Source organism: Capsicum annuum, chromosome 3 (assembly GCF_002878395.1).
Source record: "Capsicum annuum cultivar UCD-10X-F1 chromosome 3, UCD10Xv1.1, whole genome shotgun sequence".
NCBI classification, from domain to species: Eukaryota; Viridiplantae; Streptophyta; class Magnoliopsida; order Solanales; family Solanaceae; genus Capsicum; species Capsicum annuum.
This window is the reverse complement of record NC_061113.1, coordinates 224,644,868-224,663,307: the sequence shown is the minus strand read 5'-3', so window position 1 is coordinate 224,663,307 and position 18,440 is coordinate 224,644,868.

Genomic DNA, 18,440 nt, shown 5'->3' with positions numbered 1-18,440 from the left:
TGGAGAGAATGGGCAATTTCGTTCCCTAACTATGTTATTAATCATTATTAGATGAATATAACTAATGGAAAAAGATGTAATTTCCCCTCAGGCATTTAAACCCACAACTAAGTAGTATTTTGGTGGCTCACCATGACGCGGTAGGTGCCCCACAGCTATAGGCACCGCAATGCGGTACAATCACGGTGACCTACTATTTTCGTTATCCAAACATGGTCCAATCCTTGTCCAATAAATCTAAAACTTTCCTGAGACATGCCCTTTACACCTCTGAACATGAATTGACTCAAAAATCTACATCTCGGGGTCGAGAATGTCAAATTAAAATCTTTGAAGTTAGGAGGCTCAAAATATGCCTAAGTCTCTCAACACTTGGAAAAATTTTCATGCTGTACATTCCCTATGCATGCAACTAAGAGTGGAATCAAGTCAAGAATAATATAGGGCATTACATTATCCCCTCTTGGGATCATTCGTCACCAAATGTTGACTCAGGCCATAGAACGCACGATTTCAAGCACTACAATGAAAGAAAAGAGTAGTATAAGATTTTTACAATCCATAACATCATACAAGGTTTCAAAAAGAGTTGGGTACCTCGTATGCATATCATCTTCTGATTCCCAAGTAGCTTCTTTAGCCTTTTGATTCTTCCACAACAACTAAACCAAAATTATCTCCTACTCCTCAACTTTCGAACTTGACAATCTAAAATGGCAATGGATTATTCTTCGTATGACAATGAGTTTTTAACATTGACTTCCAAAAGAAGAACAAGAGAATGATCTCCAATACATTTCTTCAACATGGATACATAAAACACAGGATATACAGAAGCCAGGCTCGCGGGCAAATATAACTCATAAGCAATTCCATTGATCCTTTTCAAAATTTGATATGGTCCTATACAATGAGGGCTGAGCTTACCTTTCTTCCAAATTGCATGACTCCCTTTATAAGGGAGACTTTTAGAAACACCCAATCATCAACCTCAAATTCTAACTCCCTTCTTCTAACACCGGCATAGGACTTCTAGCGGCTCTAAGCTGTCTTAAGTTACTCCCTAATGGTTTTCACTTTCTCCATTGCCTGATGAACAGGGTCCAGCCCAAACAACGTGATTTTACCCACTTTGTACCTCACAATTAGATACCTATATCTCCTTCCATAAAAAGCCTCAAAAAGAGCCATTTGTATACCTGAGTAGTAGATATTTTTGTAGGAGAATTCTATTAATGGAAAGTGATCTACCCAACTAACCTTAAAGTCTATCATGCAAGCTCTCAATATATCTTCTAAGGTCTAAATGATGTGTTCTTCTTTACCATCCATTTGAGGCTAAAAAGCAGTACTCAGGTTTACTTGGGTGCCTAAACCCCCCTGAAAGGACTACCAAAACTGAGTAGAGAACTGTGTAACTCAATCGGATGTAATAGACATAGGAGCCCCAACAAATGGACTATCTCTCTAATGTAGAGCTTGGCATAGTCATCCCCCAAATAATTTGTCCACACTGGAAGAAAATAGGCGGATTTGGTCATCCTATCTACAATCACCTAAATAGAGTCATATTAGTTTTAGAATTTTGGAAGTCCTATAATAAAGTCCATGTTGATCATCTCCCACCTCCACATAGGCAGAGCTATCTCTTGAGAAGTGCCAGCTAGCCTCAAATGTTCAACCTTAACTTGTTGACAATTCAAACACTTAGCAACAAAGTTAGCAACATCTCTTTTCATATTATTCCACCAGTAAATAGCTTAAGGTCATGATACATATTAATAGAACTGGGTGAACAACATACCTGGAAGTTTGGGCTTCATCAAGAATTTTTTCTCGCAGCCCATCCACATTTGACAAACATAACCTACCTTGATACCTCAAAATCCCATACCGCTAATTTCAAAAGGCATTACCTTTTGTCGATCGACATCTTTCTTAATCTACATCAAGATGGGTTTTCAGCCTACTTCTTCTTAACTTCTGCACATACGAAGAATTTAGCTACCTCGTGTACAAACACTCCTCCATCTTTGAAATCTAGGAGTCGAACTCCCAAATTTATAAGACAATGAATATCTTTCACTATATTTCTCTTTCCTTCCTCCACATGAGAAAGACTGCCCATAGACAACCTGCTAAGGGCGCCGGCCACCACATTGGCCTTACATGAATGATAATGCAAGCTCATATCATAATCCCTTAGCAATATCAACCACCGTCTCTGCCTGAGATTCAATTCTTTCTGCGTGAAAACATACTGCAAACTTTTATGATTAGTGAATATATCAACATATTCCCCATAAAGATAATGACGCAAAATCTTTTATGCAAATACCATGGCCGCTAACTCCAAATCTTGGGTGGGGTAGTTCTTCTCATGCACCTTTAACTTTCTAGGTGCATAGGACACCACCTCACTATGCTACATAGGAACACACCCAAATCCCACCCGAGACGCATCAAAATACACAACAAAGCCCTCTATACCCTCAAAAAGGGTCAAAACTAGTGCGGTAGTCAACGTGTCCTTTAGTTTCTCAAAACTACTCTCACAAGAGTCAGACCACAAGAATTTCACATTTTTTTGAGTTAATCTAGTAAGTGGAGCAGCTATGGAGGGAAAACTCTCTACAAACCTTCTATAATACCCTGCCAAACCCATGAAGCTCCAGATATCGATTGAAGTTGTGGGTCTGGGCCATGTTCTTATACCTCCATCTTTTGAGGGTTAACTTTAATTTCCTCACTAGAAATAATGTGACCTAGGAAATCAATGACACTAAGCCAAAATTCACACTTGTAAAAACTTGCATACAACTTATGATCCTTGAGAGTCTGAGGGACGATTCAGAGGTGATTGACATGATCATCCTTACTTTTAGAGTAAATCAAGATATCATTGATAATTACTATGACAAATAGATCAAAAAACTGACAAAACACCCTATTCATTAGGTCCATAAAAGCTACAGGGGAATTAGTCAGTCCGAATGATATGAGCAAGAATTTATAGTGACCATATCGGGTTCAAAAAACTATTTTAAGAATATCAGCCTCCTTAACCTTTAACTGGTGATACCCCAAATGAAGGTCTATCTTAGAGAAACATTTGGCACCCTAAAGTTGGTCTAAAAGGTCATCAATTCTGGGAAGTGGGTATTTATTCCTGAATGTGACTTTGTTCTACTGATGGTAATCTATGCACATACTGAGGAAGCCATCTTTCTTACACACGAAGAGTACCGGAGCACCCTAGGAGAGACACTAGGATGAATAAAACATTTGTCAAAAAGGTCTTTTAACTATTTTTTCAATTCTTTTAATTCTGTGAAAGCCATTTTACATGGCAGAATAGAAATAGGACGGGTGTCTGACAACAAATCAATGCCAAAATCTATCTCCCTCTTTGGTGGATCCCGAGAAGGTCATCAGGAAAAACTTCCAGAAATTCATTAACTATAGGAACAAACTGGAGGGAAGGACTTTCAGTACTGGAATCTTTGTCTCAAAAAAGATGGTACACACAACCCTTTGATATAAGCTTATGGGCCCTAATATGAGATATGAATTTCCCTCTAGGTCCTAAAGAATATCCCCCCACTCAATCATTGGCTCATTAGGAAAAGAGAAAGTGACTTTTTTGGTCCTATAACCTAATGTAGCATAATATTAATAGAGCCAGTCCATTCCTAGTATAGCATCAAAATCAATCATTTCCAGTTCAACAAGATCAGCCATAGTATCACGATGATAAATAGTTACCACATAATCTCTATAAACTTTCCTAGCATAATAGAATCACCAATAAGAGTGGGAACAGAGAAGGGTACCAAAATATTTTCAGGCTCAAAACCAAAACTAACTACCACGTAAGGGGTCACATAAGAAAATGTGGACCCAGGATCAAGTAACACATACACATCATGGGGGAAAATGACAACATACCCATAACAACATCTGGCGAAGCCTCTACATCTTGGCGGTTTAATAATGCTTTTAATTGGTTGCGACCATATCTCATAGCTGAAGTAGTACCATTAGGAGAAGGGGCCGTGGATTTGGCTTGGGACTTAGCTCCCTCTATGTTTACTTTAGTTGAAGGACAATCTCTTTGGATGTGGCTCATTTTCCCGTAAGAGTAGTACGTCCATTTCTCGACATAACATTTCCCTTGGTGGTTCTTCCCACAAATGCCACAATGAGGATATGATATGGTTGGCTGAGTCATACTTTTCTAGGACTGGGTGCCCTAAGCTCTGGACCTGTCTCCTGACTGGAACCGCTGCTCACCCGAAGGACTAGGTGCAGGTGCACTGGCTGAGGAGTAAGCATTGCTACAAAGTTTCTTCTTGGACCATCTCTGGTCTGACCTACCGCCCTGCTATCGACTGGCATTCTGATCGATGAACCTAGCTCTCTTAGCCTGCCTCTCTTTCTCCTTTAGCTTAGCCAACCTATTCTTCTCCTCTTTTATCTGCTCCATATGCATCAATAACCTAGAGAAATACATTTTCCTGTTTAGTATTGCTCCTTTACATTTCAACACCAAATCATTCAAAAGATCAGATGCAAACTTCCTCATGCGAGCCCTCATGTTTCCCACTAACTATGGAGCATAACGATACAATTGGGAGAACTTCAATGTATACTCTTTGACACTCATCTTTCCTTATTTAAGATTCAGAAATTCGTTGGCCTTTGTTTCCCTCAGTTCTTGGGAAAAAACAATCAAGGAAAACCTCTACAAAGTCTCCCCACACAGAAGGTTCAAAATCTCTATCCCTCAAATCTTCCCACCCATTGTATCACTGGTTAGCTATGTCCTTCAACTGATAGGATGCCAATTGAACCCCTTCAACCTCATTAGCATGTATAACTCTAAAAATCTTTTCTATCTCATCAATAAACCCTTAAGGGTCCTACTCAATCTTTGTTCCAATAAAGGTGGATAGGTTCAGCTTCATGAACTGACCAACCTGAGTAGATTCAGACGAACCAAGCACCGATCTCATATTTTCAAACTGATGGGACTGAGAAGCTACTAGCTAAGCAATCATATGGGTGAACTATCGAAACTTAGCATTCGATACTTCTCTTTGAGGAGATTGGGTACGATTTGCACCAGTCTGGGGATCCCAAGGTGGACTAGTCGGGATTGGAGAAACTCTCAAAGTAGGAACAAATTTTAGAGTACGAGCACTATTACGAGTCCGCATCCCATGAGTTGGGTGGACATCATCAACATGGGAATTCTGCTTGTTGGATCTACGGAGACGTATGATCAATCTCTGAAATATAGGAAATCATTGATAAGAGGACATTTAGACTCTATAGCATAAACTAGATCATAAATAAAAAGAGATATTCCTAAACGCTTAGTAGCTTCCACCTTATAAGTGTGACGCGCTACACACCCATAAACAAGACTCTATCTAACGTGACATCAAAGACACCCTACGATCACGAACCATGCTCTGCAACCAAGTTTGTCACGATCCGAATTGAGGCCCTGACTGCGACGGGCATTCCAAACCATAGAGGCCCGTGAGCACTCTTAGCTCATAATTATATGGATATTTCATCAAATAATCAAAATGCGGATGTAAACCGAAATCATGTTCATCTTATTATTTCAACTATACAATACAAACATAAGTTCATAAGGACCCAAAACAATCTAACACTAGTATGCGAAATCTCTACTAAATTGGAAACAACATCTTTCAGAAATCGGGACAAGGCCCCCGATCGGACCATGAACTAAAACCAAATGAAAACATCACATGAAACAAGGCCTTCTGAAATAAGGGAGGCTCACCAACTCCAAATATCTAGCAACGATCTACTGCTTAGCGGGACCCTAAGACTGAGCCTTAGATCTTGAAATATAGGGGGTCAATACAAATGTACTAGTATGTAGGATAATCCAAAAACAAAATATACTTATAAAACTTAGGTGAGAGCATTTCATAAAATATATCAGCCTAAAACATTTGAAAACACATGGGCATAATATGATGAGCTTCAAAACATTTCTTTCAATTGTGATACAATTCATTTCTGTACTACTAAGCTAGATGTACGCCCTACAATCTGGAATTCATTGGGCTACATGGAATCCTCCCTTGAATCGGCGGCCAAGCCCCCAATCTAGGTTTGCCGCCAGGATTGGAGTGTCAAAAGGGAGGGGAACACGCAAGATCACAAAGTAGGGTGTTAATATCCCCAATCAGACAATATGCCTTGGTAGGGCACAAGATAACAACGCAGGCTTCTAGCCATATTCCCAATTTGGGTTGACATGAATTCAAGGTACACAAAATCACAAAGCATGGTACCATAACACCGTGTCAGCAAATCATGATTGCAGCATAGAGTCTTTCAACTCGTGCTTTCTTCGGGTACCATCTAACCCTCTTTAAGCGCAGTTTTCACCTCTTATAAGAAAAAATTCATTATGCCTACAAACCATTCTTTTCTTATCTTGTTAAGGGCAATTCACAATGGGGTATCGTATCTTCCCACAGCCCTTCTCATTCAGACCATCTATATGACCGTCAAAAGAATTTCATTCATTCAACACATGTGTAATGGTTATTGAAAACTTTAATACTCAGATTTGTCATCATTTATAAACTAACCCTCAACATTGGTTAAACATAATTATTATGATCAAAATAGGGCTCTTAGATTATTCTCTCAACAATTTACAATTCATGCTATAAAAGTTCATAAATATCATCATGGGTGACAGCGCACACGCAAGTGTACGTGGTCTACCAAGTAGTAAAGTGGCCTAATGAAAGTCAAGTATCGATCTCACAGAGACTTGATTTAACAATGATTTAATTTTAGTTCACAGTCTAAATTAATTTAGTGCAAAAGTAACCAAAAAAAAAGTTTGTAATTTTTGTAAATTAAAAATAAAGCAAATAATGCATAAATAAAATACTTGAGACAATCAATGGAGAAAATCCCTGGGTTAAAGCACTTCGAACAATCATACTATGTTATTAAATTTCATTCGTTAATTTACTTATCTTGGTTGTTGATACGTAGGGTTAAATGCATGATCATGGACATTACAACTACATTATTGCCCGGGGATGTAATAATCTAATTATGTGAATGAAAGCTATAATCCTACGTATGAATCAAGTAAGACATCTAAGTACATCCCTGTCCTAAACACTAAGTTTAATTCTTTATTTTATAAAAGAATAAAAATCCAAACTTTGTTTATTCTTATGTTCTATCTCCCTATTCCCTCTCCCGAGATCAAAAGGTCGACAATAGATGTATTCTAAGGATCGCGAAACCTTAAAATAATTAAAACAGGAACAACCAACCAACCAAATATGATAAGTAAAATTAATCAAAATTAATCCAAAGAAATAGTACTCATGTTTTTGGCTTTAACTCCGAAAAAAGGGGGTTTAACTGATAATATTCATAATCACAATTCAAATAATTGAATATATGATATGAAAAATTAAAAATCTGTATCACCTTCCGTATGTTTTTTCTCCAAAACAGTGTCCAAGTCTTTACAATAACGTGTCCCACTAATTGTCCAAGAATGTCCAAATATATGTTTACGTGTCCAGGTAATATATATATCCTCCAATTTGTTCAAAGTGACCAGCTGTCCTCAACTTGTATTTAATAATAAAATAATCCTAATTTTATTAGGAGTAAAATTAAGGAGCTGCACGGATTCAAGAGCAATTCCCCACCAGCCACCTTTTTAAATGTGCTCTTGATTATATTCATAATGGGCATGCTTAACTGTGTCGGCAGAATTGAATTTGCAAATTTTTAGTTAGCGACGCGACGTGTCGCTGAACGCGTTGGCTGTCCATGCAGCGCGATGATATCGCGTCGAATCACTGGAATTTGTATTCAAAAATCTGGTAAAGTGTTAGATGTTCCTATTTTTTTTATGTCTTTTGTAGTATATTTCTAATAAATGTCCGGCCTTTTTATAAACAATATATCACCGTAATTACCTCACAAAACCTCCTACAATATCACACACTGCAAATTAAAGATTAAAATAACACAATAACCTCAACGATAAATCAAAACAAGAGCTAAGATAAGGTAAATTCGTAATGATCTTCCACTTATTATTTCGAATCTTGACTTAATCAAATTGCGCTTTGCACATCACAAACAATTTATTCTACTCATAATTACACATTTAAAATATTTGGAATAAATTAAACATATTTGAATCCAACGAAGCCAACTAGACACACACTTAGCTCAAACTAGTAAAACTAGTTTTCCGAGTTGAACTCTAAATTACTCAATTAAGCACAAATTTGAAAAATACTTTGGACATTGTAAATACATACTTGGACATTTAAATGCTTATTTATATCACATTAACACATAAAGAACACGAATTGCTCTCAAAACAAGGCGAAATAAGCTAGAATGATGATACAAAAGTGTATAAAACCATCTCAGATCATCACCCCACACTTAAAATCTTGTTCGTCCTCGAACAACTCTTTACTCTAAGCATAAAAATCTGAGGTGATGCTACACTTCTACTAAAATAAAGACACTCAAACTAGTACTACAATGACTACAAAGAATGCAAGTTTCTACACAAAGCATGTTATTTACACAATTGATAACTCATGAACACTACTTCAAAACATTCTAGCCTCAAGAATTGACTCACCTAGTGACAAACTCATGCATATTATTCAATCAAGGACATCATACAAATCACCCACATTCATCAAACATATGCCCCTCACAACAAGAGAGTTCCCCATACTCACTCGCAATAATGCAATTCATAATATGATGGGTACAAGAATCAAATTTCGCTCATTTTAAAAAAGAATTCACAAGTTACACACAATGAACAATACGCTTGCCCTTAGTGTAATGTTCCACTAATAGTTGAATGTAAATCTTAGGATCAATTAGGTTTTTTTCGGATTGTAATGTAGACTAAGGAATGAGTAGAAACTATTTGAGAATAGTGACCAACCTCTCTAAGCGCTTTAATACACTACATCAAACATTTAAAATCAATCTTTAACAACCAAATTACACTTATTCATTCATCCATACCTTTTGTTTTTGCCCCATCTCTTTTAAGCATTTTCACAAACACTTGGTGGACACATAGTTACTACCACAAGAATCACTTTTTCTCTTTTTTCACAATCATGGCAATATTTCTAGCATAAATTATATCACAACCATCCACCATACATCAATTATACACCAATAACTATTACCTTGGGGTATCAATTTCACATTTTTTTTCTTCAATTTCCCAAACTACTTACTAATTCATTTTTTTTTCAATTAAAGCACTTAGGAGATTTTTGGATCAAATTAACGTCTCTCAAAGAAGGGATTATGCTACTAGGTTGCCAAAGAAAAAGTTAAAGGTTCAATGGGGGCTAACTAGGATAATGCACAATGATAGGATAAATAGAAGGTATAAAACAAGGCTATCAAATAAATGCCTCTATCATCTCTTAAACGCACACTCTTTATGTTGCTTCACACATACACTGGACAAGTTCTAGACATCACATGCTACAAATAATATACAAAAATTCTCACACGCACATGACACATGCTCAACTCAATAGGATCATCATAAACTCCTAACCAAACAATAGCATAAATTCAAAATTAAGACAGCATGAAAAAGAGTCATAAATATGAGCCTAAGAGTCTTAAAAAATAACAATTCACTTAATTATCATGCTTTTACAACAAACTCACTTGCATCATGTAATAAAAATAGCACCAATCAAGAATATCTCACTTATTCCTAACCTATTTTTTTTAAATTGAGCCAAATTTTAAAAATTTCTCCGCCCCACACTTAAAAATCTACTTTGTCCTTGAAGCGAACTTAAAAGTAAGAGATAGAAATACTATCCGAGGCCTTTAGGCCTAGCTAGTAGCATCTTTACATAAAGGAGATTCATGGGACTCCACACTCAATTTGTGTTATGCTTCTTAGCTCAAGTTTATGATACTCAAACTTCCCATCAACCCGTGACTCAACCAAAAATAAATACTACGTGAAATAAAAATTAGAAAACTGAAAAGAAAACATACCTAATTAACTTGGGTTGCCTCTTAGCAGAGCCTAATTTAGTGTCGTGGCACGATCCATATCAACTCAATCATATTTCTTCACCCTTTTACTCCCTTTTGAGAGCCATTTTTCATTCGTTTTTGACCTCTTAAGTTTGCACTCTCAAGGTCACCATCTCTCTTCACATCAACCTTCATAATATTGGGACACAGTGGTTTCATCTTAGGCTATTCCATCAGGTAATCCGAAGAGGTCTTTAGTGGACTAACCACCCCACACTTTTCCCCTTCAATAAAGTTGATCATACACAAATCTTTAACTCGGGGCTTAATTATTTGTGCTTTGTATATATCAAACACCACCTTTTCATCCTCTACCCTCATTTTGAGCGTGTCTTCTCTAATATCAATTAACGCTCCTATGGTTGCTAAAAATAGATTCCCCAAAATAATTGACACCTGTTTATCTACCTTAAAATCAAGAATAATAAAGTCAACAGGAATAAAAAATTTACCAACCTTAATGAGGGCATCTTTAATTATTCCTTCCGGATATGTCATAGAATCGTCTGCTAGCTGCAAAACCACAGTGGTTGATCTAGGTTTTTTCAAGCCCAATTTTTTAAACAGTGATAGGGGCATCAAATTTATACTTGTCCCTAAATCACTCAGTGCATGAACCTCTTTACTCATGATTTGAATAAAGATGACAAACTTTCCTTGATATTTTAATTTCTTGGGGATTTTCTATGTCATCAATAAACTATACTCTTCAATGAGTGTTATTGCTTCCACATCCTGCAATTTTATCATTTTAGCAACCACATCCCTCAAGTACTTTACATACTTAGGCATACTCTGCAAAACATCTAAATGAGGTAAATTAATATAAAGCTCTCTGAATGTGTCAAAGAACTTTTTGAACACATTCTCCTTCGCTTTTATTTGCCTCTAAGGAAAAGGTAGTGGCAGCCTCTTCTTCACTTTTTCTACAATCACTTTTTCCTTCAAGTACTCAGACTTTCTTGAATTTTCAGCAACTCTGTGATTTACCTGTTGGGTCACCACATCAGCATCTACCTTTTTTGTTGCCTTGGGCGATTCTCCTTTAAGCTCTTTACTACTTCTCAATGTGATTGTCATAATCTATTTTGGATTTACTGTATCTTCTGGCAACCTACCTTGTGGTCTGGCATTTAGTGCTTTTGATAATTGGCCAATTTGCAACTCTACGCTTCTTGTGGCCGCTTGCTGATTTTTTAAGTCTATAGCAAACTGTGTCTATTTAGTTAGGATCTATTTCAAAATCTCCTCCGTATTGCTAGTTGATTGACTGGGTTGGTCGTGTGTCTGTGGGGCATTCCATAGCTGATTTGTTGGCTGAGTCTGCCACTTCATGTTGTAGGCATTATCATAATTTGACCTTTGATCATTACCTACATACATCACAGATTTCGAATTTGATGCACACATAGCCGCTTGATGGTCATTATTTCCTCATACCTCACACCAACCTGTATCTTGTTGGATAGCATTTACTGTGGCCATAGGTTGTGCTGCTCCCAATTTTATGCCGTTGAAATGAGTGGTGATTAAATTTTGTAACGCAAAAACCTGTGCTGATAGGGTTGTGAAATGGTCTATATCTAATAGACTATCAATTCTTTTTGTAGCACTACTAGAATCTGAATACCAATATGGCTTTTCTTGTGTTATGCGGTTCAACAATGTGTACAACTCATCATAAGTTAGCTCCAATGCTTGACCACCTACGGCTGAATCTAACAAAATTTTCATATTGTGATCAAGAGCTTCTACAAAAGCGTGAGCAAGTACCTCATTCGACTATTGGTGATGTGGACACTCCCAAAGAAGAGCCTTGAAGCGTTCCCAAACATGATAGAGGATTTCATCAGGCTTTTATTTGAAGCTCACTATTTCACTGTGAAGTCTCGCAGTCTTGCTTGATGGAAAAAATATAATGAGGAACATTCTGGCTAAGTCATCCTATGATGTGATCGAATTGGTTGGCTCCTCATTCAACCACCTTTTAGATTCCCCCAAAAGTAAATGGGGAAATAGTGTCAGCCTCACATAATCTGGAGTCACCTTAGTAGGAGTGAATGTATCAGTAATTTCAATGAAGGTCTGCAAGTGGACTTGTGAATCCTCATGTGAAAGCCCTACAAATTGTCCACTGCTAATAAGAAGCTACATCATATTATGTTTCACTTCGAAATTCCCCCTAGTTGCCGGTCTTTGAATTGGGGAAGTCAAGTTCGTCGGAAGTGGGACTGCCACTTCCCTAATCTTTCTAACAGCTGCTTGTTGTTCAATCATAGGAATAGTATTCTTTTGTCCTTCTTGGATTTGAGGAATTCTAGGGAGAAGGATTGCTTTTCTCCTTCGTTGATGGTTAAGTTGTTCAGGTTCGGAACTTGGTTCAACCAAATCCTTATCCCTTGCCAGCTTCCTAACCTTATAACCTATTTCCTGCAATCACAAAACAAAGACCAAGCGTAAAAACACCAAATAAATCTAAAAGTAAAACTAAAATAAAAATAATTGCCAAATAACAAGTCCCCGATAACGGCGTCAAAAATTTGACAATGTCCAAGTGCACACGGAAGGATACGTGGTCTACCAAGTAGTAAAGTGGCCTAATTAAAGCCAAGTATCGATCCCATAGATACTTGATTTAGCAATGATTTAATTATAGTTCACAATCTAGATTAATTTAGTGCAAAAGTAACCAAAGAAAGAGTTTGTAATTTTTGTAAATTAAAAATAAAGTAAATAATGCGTAAAATAAAATACTTGAGACCATCAATGGAGAAAAGCCTAGGGTTAAAACACTTCAAACAATCATACTATGTTATTGAATTTCATTCGTTAATTTGCTTATCTTGGTTGTTGATTCGTAAGGTTAATTGCATGATCATGGTTTCCCAACCTCTAATCTTTTACCTAATTTGGACATTACAACTACATCATTGAGCGGACATGTAATAATCTAATTAAGCAAATTAAAACTATCATCCTACGTATGAATCAAGGCATCTAAGTACATCCCTGTCCTAGACACTAAGTTTAATTCTTTGTTTTATGAAAGTATAAAAACCTAAACTTTGTTTATTCCCATGTTCTATTTCCCTATTCCCTCTCCCGATATCAAAAAGTCGACAATAGATGTATTCTAAGGGTTGCGAATCCTTAAAATAATTAAAATAAGAACAAACAAACAATCAAATATAATAAACAAAATTAATTCAAAATAATATTACTCATGTTCTAGACTTTAATCTTGAAAAAAGGGGGTTTAGTCAATAATATTTATAATCATGATCTAAATAATTAAATAAATAATTGAATACATAATATGTAAAATTAAAAGCTAAATTAAAATTTAAAATCTAATAAACCGTGTAACGCCTTCCGCATTTTTTCTCCAAAACAGTGTCCAAGTTTTCACAATAACGTGTCCCACTAATTGCCCAAGAATGTCCAAATATATGTTTACGTGTCCAGGTAATATATATCCTTCAATTTGTTCAAAGTGACCAGCTGTCCTCAACTTGTATTTAATAATAAAATAATCCTAATTTTATTAGGATTAAAATTAACGAGCTGCACGGATCTAAGAGCAATTCCCCACCAGCCGCCTTTTTAAGTTCCTGTTTAGATGGTGATTTCTCGGGTATGGTATGGTATGGTTACCAAGGAAATCATATTTGTTTTGATTGTTTTTTAAAAGGTATGATATGATATTTTTTCATAATTTGGTAATTATGAAATCTTCAAATTTACAGAACCATCGATTTGGTAGTATTTCATGATTTTCTTTTTCTTTTTTCTAATTATGCCCTTATATAATATTATTAAATTTTATTTTTCTCGTTATCCTATATTACTTATTTTTACGTTTTTCAGCCTCTCTGCCAATCTCTCCTTAGCTTTGTTGCGTTGTTCTTCTCGAGGTTTTTCTTCGCCAGCCTTCTTTTTCCTCTCAGTTATGTCTTTTTAAACTTAACTATTTATTATTTTCTTCTTGTGTTCTTCCAAGATCTTGGATCACATTCTGCACTCTTGTGGACAAGTCATCTGTAGCTAAGCGTTTCTGTTTGCGTTGCTATAATAATATTAATTTGTTCCTCATTAGCTAAGTATTTTGTTTTCAATACATTTGCCTATAGGGGTATAGGCAGTTCATTTTCGTCATCGCAGAGTTCATCTTCATCGGAATATTCTGTTTTCATCGGAGTATTCTTTGAGCACAGAGGAGCCTAGTGTTTCATAATCAGTTTCCTATTCTACGTCTTAGACCATAGTGGATTTACTGTTGCATGTGATGTTTTTTTGTTGCGCTTGTTTTGATTTTGAGTTTGTCTGTTTGGTTGAATGCTACTGATGAAACTATTGTGCTCAAGCTGCAAGTAATCTACTGATACATAGAAACATTATTGTACATAGTCACATAGGTTACTGTAAGATTTGCTTTGAGTAAAAATTGTTGACTAGTTTAGTGGTCAAGTTGTTTACTTTAGTTCTTGACGATTGGGTGATTGGTCAGTTTATTTGTCTGTGTAATGGCTTCGTTTTGGTTTAAAGAACTTGTTGCGATTCTAGTTCTTGATTATTTCATGAATGTTAAGTTTTAATTTTGTTAAAAGTTTTATGAATTTCACAATGTAATATATTTACAAGACATAATTTGTGATAAGTTTGTTGAAAGAAAATTCTTTTATTAATAATTATCGATAAATTTAAAATTTATAATAATAAGGGGTATTTTAGTAAACTTACAATTACAATACAGTATCATGCCATCAAACCAAATAAAAAAATTGTTATTAAACTGTAGTAAATGATATAGTCTATCCAAACATTGTATTGTACTATAAAATACAGTACCATACTATACCATACTGTATCGTATATTATGAAATCATGCCAAACCACCATAGTTCTCACAAGGATTCAATTGTCTAGGCTCTAAACTCCAATTTTTTCTCGAATTAACTCATAAAAAAGGCATGTTGGACACTCTCTATTTTAATTATTATATTATTACATCAATTTACTTGATAATTATGTGTTTTTGAATGATTGAACAACTAGGGTTGAGGGAATTTGGTCGTTAAACACTTACATTATTTTTTTATTGTTTTAAATGTTTTATTTAGGGTTTGAATGGTGGATTACAACCTGATTTTTGTGCCCAATGGTAATGATGGATAGTTGGTAATATGATTTCCAGAATGATGATGGATTTTTGCATAATAATGACATAAATCTCAACCCATATTGTAATTTTGAATTTGAATAAGGATTGCACATAGTTTAACTTATCTTTGGGAAACATTGCATTGCATAAAAGGGTAAAAAGATAAAAAGGTTTTTGAATACACTTGGGGACTATGGTTTTTGATTTTAAACCAAAATTTGGAGTCTAATTGGTTAAATGGTTGTGGTTTGGCATATTTGGAATAACTTGAAAGTCTATTGGTATGACGATACCAATTTGGAAATGTCTTAATAAGAAACTCCATGGTTATTGGTATGTGAAAACTATTTTAATTGGGCCTATAGGGAATTGTGTAGCTCACCGAGAGGGTGTAGTCTCGAAGGGACAAACACTAGAAACCACATTTGCCGATGTTGGGGTCTATGAACACTTTATTCGTTTTATACATTATATTTTTATGAGCCTAATTGACTATTGGTGGTTTAAGCTTGATTTCTCTGGTCTATGCGGCTAACATGGACTGGGTCCATTCCAGTAGGAGGAGCCAAACCCATATAGCCCGTGGGTGCCTTTAGGTCGGTACGAGCTACTTAGTTCAGGATTAAGATTCTTAAACGTTCATTTCTCATGTCCCTTGCCCCTATCTTGACATCCTTTATATATATGATTGATGTGCTTGTGATTTATGATTGATTTATGATAAATGCATACATTTTATCCCTTTCACTGGGTTGTATGTCTGTACTCACCGTACTAACCATCCCCAAATTCTATATCATTTCATGATGTAGATTCCGAGGGATTTTTTTGTTACCCTATGCAGTGTTAGGTGGTTCGGTATTCCTGTTGGACGGCTGTTGAAGTGGTGAGCCCTCCATACTTCGGAAGACTTAGTTTTATTTTTTTCTCCTTTTTATTCTAGTACTTTTGGTTGTTTTCTTCTGGCATAATTGGGATCATGTCCCTACATACTAGTATTCTTTGGTTAGAGGCTTTGTGGACAATGTTGGAATATTAATCTGGATTTGGTTTTTGACTCTTAAACTTATTTCACAGTTTTCTTACTTCTCTATCATATTAGGTTAGCTTCCGCAATTTATTACTCATGATATAAGCTAAAGGTTCATTTCATGCCCTGGTAGGCTGGGTGCACGTCACGGCTAGGGCCCAGTTCAGGTTGTGACTGTGTATTTATTTCACCAATGAAATTGCCTTCAACTGTATCAACTTCAAATTTTAGTGAATATTGGACAATATAATATAAATGTGTTGGTTTTAAAATCGTTAAAGGGAAATAACACAGGATTTCAATTCAAAAGCTAGCCGCTAAAATAGATATGGTGTTTGAAGAGAGAATATGCAGAGAGACAGAGAGAGATTATTTTTATTTTGAAAGACCGTCTGTAATTGATCATCAACTTAGCAACTTAAATAGTTGATATTACAACTAAAAATAGGACAAAGAAACAACCTACTTCTACCAAAATTAGATTAACTAATTAGTTTCCTAACAAAGATAGGACTCCTAATTTAACTAGGATTGAACGTAAAAAACTGCTGGAGAAAAAAGAAAAAAATAGCTGCATTCTTAAAACAACTTTCAACAAAATGTCCTTCGATAGACACCTGACTTTAAACTAGACAAAGAAACATTGATTATCCATATATGGATTTTAATTCATAAACTTCCATGGCATTTGTTCAGTTGGAACATACTTTCTAGTATGGTACAACCCCTTGGTATAGTTGTTGCTCCAAGATCAAGCTATATTCTCCAAATCTAGAGGGAATGATGCTAAGATCAAGGTGGAGGTTGACTTGAAAAACAAAAATAAAAGGAAATGTGGTTGGGTTATAAGATATTGTTGGATAATGGATTAGATGATGAAGTGTGCCTCAAAGTTAATAAAAAGGTGATCATATATATTGCGACTGTTATAAAATGCAAGGCCATGAAGACAAGCATTGTAGAAATAAGGTTGCTGATGAAAAGGTTCAAGCTCTCAAGGAAGAACAAAATAACATAGAAATTACCTCAAATAATACTCAAGAGAATGATGGATTTGAACAGGTTAAGAGAAGAAAAACAGTCACAAGGAAAGGAAGAACCTATCAAAAGACAATGAACCTAGGAATTAAGATCAATGAACCTATTGAAAGACAATACATGCAGGAAAACACCCGTGCTGTGAGTGGCAAAGGAAAGAAAACAATGCAAGAAACTAATATGTTCCAGAACCATGTTAAAAAACAAAATAACTTCTTGTATAATAATAACAAGGCGCCAGAGAACAAAGGGCGAAATGAGTATCCAAACTCTAGAAAGGAAAATAAAAAGGATCACCATCAAATCCAAAATAGCCACCTCTGATGATAAAGTAGATCAAATTTAGATCGGTTTTCCTTCTAGTCAAATGCCTAATAAAATCCACCGTCCACAAACTAGCTTTAATAATAATCAAAAACTTTCTATTCACAACTCTATAGATTAACACAAGATAAACTCAGCAACAATTGAAAGACCAACCAAACTAGTCAGCAATCAGCAACTTACCTCACATACTTCTCAATGCAACAAATTCCAAAACCAAATTTCAATGTCTACTCCAAACTCCAATACCTTGAAACTTACTCTTAAAGAAAAAATATCAAGAAACAAACAATACCAAACTACCCTCTTAGACCGAGTCAAAGCGATCAACAAACGTATCTGGGAAACTCTGAGACCTCCAAAATGAAAGACTCTCACTATGAAAAAGGTACTGAAGAGAAAGAAGAAACCAATAATGATAACTACGAAAGTATAGAAGGAAATAATGGTAGTGATGATGAAGTTTAACAACTAACAATAATTTCAATTCTAAACCACTTGATCCTGTAGTAGACTAAGTTTTTGGAGAAGTTGTTGACAATATGAATCTATTGGTAAGAGTTTATCAATCTAACAGGGGTGGATAAGCTTCTAAAGGTAAACGAAGAAGTAGAGGAATTCAAAAGGCACCAGTGACAAGGTCATAGACCCAAATCTCAAGCTCTATTCAGTTCTAATGATTATATCTATCATATGAAATATGAGAAGACATCAATACTCAAAGTACCTTTAAGG